The sequence below is a fragment of the Scatophagus argus genome, chromosome 4 (genome assembly GCF_020382885.2).
Source record: "Scatophagus argus isolate fScaArg1 chromosome 4, fScaArg1.pri, whole genome shotgun sequence".
NCBI classification, from domain to species: Eukaryota; Metazoa; Chordata; class Actinopteri; family Scatophagidae; genus Scatophagus; species Scatophagus argus.
The window spans coordinates 4750820-4755753 of NC_058496.1; positions in this window are offsets into that span (position 1 = coordinate 4750820).

A 4934-nucleotide genomic window follows, 5' to 3' on the forward strand; every position below is an offset into this window, starting at 1 on the left:
AATTTACTCTCTTTTCACAGACAGCTTTCAGCATTGCAGAAGAAATATTGTATGAATTCAAGTATTCAAAGAGCCTTGGTAGCGAACATGAAAATCACTGTCATAGAACATGATCTGAATATGCATAGTGTGGCTTGTCAGTGCAATGCTGTTTGGCAGCCGGCACGCTTCTGAGGTCATTTTAAACCAATACAGAGCCACACTGTACGAACAGTGACAGTGGCATGTACCATTTCATATTCCTTTTATTTCCACTTTGTATTTTATACTATTTTAATCAGTCTGCATTGAATCTCGATCTTAAGGCGTAGTGTATGTGAATATGTGCCTGAGTTACTTTAGAACAGGAAATGTAATATAAAAGTGGTTGACAATTAAAAAGAAAGTGTCAAAAGCACCAACGGGGCTTATGTTGTACAATCACATAGGGTGCCGAGGCATAAAATGGGTAATAGAGGAACAGAGAAAGACGAGAAGGAGGTGGGAAAATGAGACAGTGTAGGTGAAAGAGGAGTTAGTAAGAACAATCACTACCTGAAATTTGAAAAAAAAAAAGAGGGAGAGAAAAAAAAAACCTTTGCTGCTGACACAGGTGAGCACAGATGAGGGAAGTTACATTACACTGATGATTGGATATTGAGCTAACTGATCACTCGTTCATTTGCACTCTTTCACCCCAGGGTCGGAAGTGTGACATGAGGCGTTTGTTCATTTTTCCACTGCTGATGTCAGTTGTTTTTTTAATCAGCACCACCGGTCTGTAAGTAGTGCAGGTGTGGCTCAGAGGAGCAGTAATGCTGAGGATGTGTGAAATTACACTCATTGTGGGGCTAAGATGAGCAGCAGCAAACACGTGCTGCAAAAGTTTCAACTCTCAACTGATTAATAGATGTTGTGGGAACCTAAAATTGTTGGCAGTGTTTTACAAATGCAGATTTAACCCAAGGATTCAATAAAAAACAGAGGGCAAACGTCCAGTCTGCTCTTCCATTAGATAGTTATCATTTTATTTATTCTCTTTATATTTTAAAGCCACCAAGTTCCTTGATTGAACTTTAAGAAATGCTAGTGTAAGATATACGATAGCTTAGAGGATGAATCTGCCATTTTCTTATCTGTTCAGAATCAAAGAGTAGTTATCTTTTATGCTGGGATTTATACAAAAGCAGAATTATACACAGAGCTGAGGCCAAGTCTTTGTCTTGGCATTGAAGTTCCACTCAAATTTCAGGACTGTCCTCCCAGAGATTAGTCTACCCCCTTTATTAATATTTGGCTTTAGCAACCACATCTGCATACCTATACTTGCACAAAAACAGAATAAAATTTGAATCCCTCCTCTTTTTTGAGGTTCCCTTCTGACCCAGCTAGTTAAGGTGTCAAACATGAACAACATGCTCTTGTGTAACCTGTCACATATGTTGCATGTCATCTCCCATTCTCCCTCTCTTTTATGGTAGTTTCTATACTGTTTTATATTTAATAAGAGCACCCCAGAAAAAAAAAAAAATAATAATTTTGGAGCCTGGAAATGTAGCACAGTGGTGCAGTGGTTAGCAACCCTCTTGCCTCATAGCAAGAGGGTTCCAGGTTTGAATCCTGGTCTGGGCCCTTCTGTGTGGAGTCTGCATGTTCTCCCTGTGCCTGCGTGGGTTTTCTCCGAGTACTCAGGCTTCCTCCCACAACCCCAAAAACATGCACATTAGGTTAATTGGCTACTCTACATTGCCCCTAGGTATGAGTGTGTGCTTAAGTGGTTGTTTGTCTTTGTGTATCAGCCCTGCGATTGACTGGCGACCAGTCCAGGGTGTACCCCGCCTCTCGCCTGTAGTCAGCTGGGACAGGCTCCAGAGCCCCCGCAACTCTGACAGATAAGTCGTATAGAAAATAAATGAATGGACGGAGCCTTGAAATGATTTCATGTGAAAAGAATAAAGTCCAAATCAAAACACATCACGTTGACAGTAGGTAGTCAAAGTCAAGCCGCAGCACTTAATAATTGTGTCAAGTTAAGTCTAAAGATATCAGATTTGTGACACCTTGAGAACACACTTCATTGTTGAACATTATTATGCCCCCTTTATCAATATAATGCGAATAAAACCTACTTTACTCTTCTGCACACTTCTTCTAGTGAATACATTTTAACAGCAATAACATTAAATCACAAGGATGATCAAAGCCATATGCATCACAGATCCCTGAGATCCAACAAAATTCAGAGACAATTCCTAGCTTGAGCAAAAAAAAAAAGAAAAGAAAAGAAAAGAAAAAAAGATGACAGTTTGGCGCCTCTTTGTGCTCACTCTCTCTCCCAGTGGCCTGACTGAAGGTGAGAAACAAAAGGTGACATTCTCAGATATCATATGTCAAGACAAATCACATACACATATGGCAAAAGTCTGAGCAGTGTTGTTCTTGATAATTGAAAATATCAGATTTGAATCTGACGCTGAAAGCACAGAAACACCATTTTCACATTTTCCTGCTATTCTGGACCTACCAGATTTTCTATTGTCTGATGGGCAGCCATTTTGAAGCTTTGTTTCTCCATTAAGAAAGTCATCATCATTATTTTTTTTAGTATTAAATATTTAATAGTGAGTGTACTTCATTGAATGCAAATAACATCTGTCTTTCATATATGGACCAAATACTGACACTGACCAATGCCTATGTCCAAATATGGTCTTTTCCAGTGACACTTGTATCACTAATGACAAATAATGATAATGTTATCTGCTCTGTTAGGCCATTACTGTGGTGGTCAGTGTGAAGTAGCTCCTCTGCACTGGCCCTTAGGCCACTCTACCAACCAGAGACCTTGCTTTATACCCTCAGAGAGCCCCTGTTATCCTCTTGTCAGGAAGTAGGGATGCACACTCTTGCTCTGTCTCAGCACAGATAAAAGCTTTAGAAATTTAGATGTCCTGCTATCTTAATAGCAGGCCGACATTTTGATAACAAAGATGACAGTAAAGTGTAATAGTAGAAAAGTAATGTCTCTCCTGCTGGCTTTCAACACAAGGGAATTGCTGAAATACTAAAGTTCTCTAAGTTTTTTTGTTTCTTTCATTTTATAATCCAGAGTTCAATGTAAAGAGGCCCCATTTCAAAGCCTTTTAGGGCCTCATTCATTTTTATGAGTGTTTTTCCTGTCAGGTCCAATTCTTGTCTCTGCAGCTCCGACTCTGAAACTATCAAAAAGTCTTTATTTTCCTTTTTGAATAATAATCAAAGAACCTCTAGGTGAGGCCTCAAAGACATCTTACAAAATACTCCTTTGGTGGGTTATGCCTAATGTTTACTTGGCATGAGCCTGTGCCCGGAGGCAGCAGCGCTTATTCCCTCTCTGACACTGGAGTTGTCTTGCGCTACAAGAAGAACTCTCTGTGCCCACAATTAATTTCCGCCCGAGCCATAATATTGCTGTGGCGTCTGCATGAGACTGGCAGTGACATTGAGGTCCACAGTCTCAGAGCCTGATTTTCAATAGACATCTACTTCAGACTTTCATCCTGCCCACCCAACAATTTACATGTGCAGAGACCTTACTCTCCACCATCCCACCTCCAGAGTAGTTTTGGCTATCTACCCACATATGATCTGAGAGAATGTCTTTCAGCTAAAATTGCCGGTGTGGTTCACCATGCATGTTTACTCGCCAAGATGTTTGATGGCGATACATGAAATCAGTTTCAAAAAGAAAACAGAGCATTGTGCAGAATACTTTGATCCTGTTGACTGCAGTAGAAAAGATGTTTAATTAATTTTTACCACGGAGATCATCTAAAACCTCTAACACATACCAAGTTTTAATGTTCAAAGTTCCTCTCTGATGTCCAATCCTTTTAAAAGGATTTTTTTTTGACATCTGACCAAGAACAACAGGGTGAATGTCTGTGTAGTAATTACACTGAAACTTGCTCTGTGCCTTTGAAATCACTAAATGAAAGCCACCAAGGCCTCTTTCTGAAATAAACTAATTTACACATCAGTTCATTTAGCTAATTGAGGCCCATGGTCTTGAGTGTATGACTTATTAAATAGAAACTAAATAAATTGAATACTATCATTATTCACAGCATGGGACATTATGTTGACCAGTTACTTCCTTGTTTCCAAGTTCATCACAGCACCCATGTTCCCATCTCCTTTTTAACCAACACTGTGTGAGATTCTTTTATCTTCAGTTTGTTTATGACCTTTATGAGCAAGCCATGTAAGAAATGTGAGAATGTTAGCCATTGCTCATTTGAGTCTGCTGTGTTCCTTGGACAGCAGACCATGTGTCATTGGTTTCAAACGGTCTCTGAAGTGGGAAGGTTGGGTGTGAAATCAAAAATACCAAGAAAAGCACACTAAATTAGAAGTCACCCATAATCCTACCTGGCATGATGGCATAAAGCTCCACACAGAGCCAGCTACATATTAGCATTGATCATGCAATAGCAATAATACATTTATGCTACAGTTTTCTCTGTTGCTGTCCAGAACCAGGAAATGCATTTGATGATTTGTGGCTTGTGTCAGTGGGGCACTTGTGAGGTGATGGAGGATATTTTGGTTCACCAGTCAAAGAGCCCTTTGATCATCCCATATATTCAAAACAGTGGAATGTTTTGTGAGGCTACAGGAGAAATGGGACATTTTGCGGTCACGATTGCTCTGTGCATCAAAAAAGCACTAATAATCATAATTGGGTCCTAGGTTGAAACATATAATAGTTAATGGTGAGGTAGGAAAATTCCATAAATGCACTGTTTTTTTAAAGCCCATACGAACAGATTCCTTGACAGTGTTGGGTAAGGTAAAGTACAGTGTTTGTATAGGCTTACAGACATCTTGTCTGTAGCTTCATACACATCCAACAGGCCACTGTGGGAGACAGTCTGGCTGCCCCTGACTCAACAAACATTGTCACAGCAAACAAA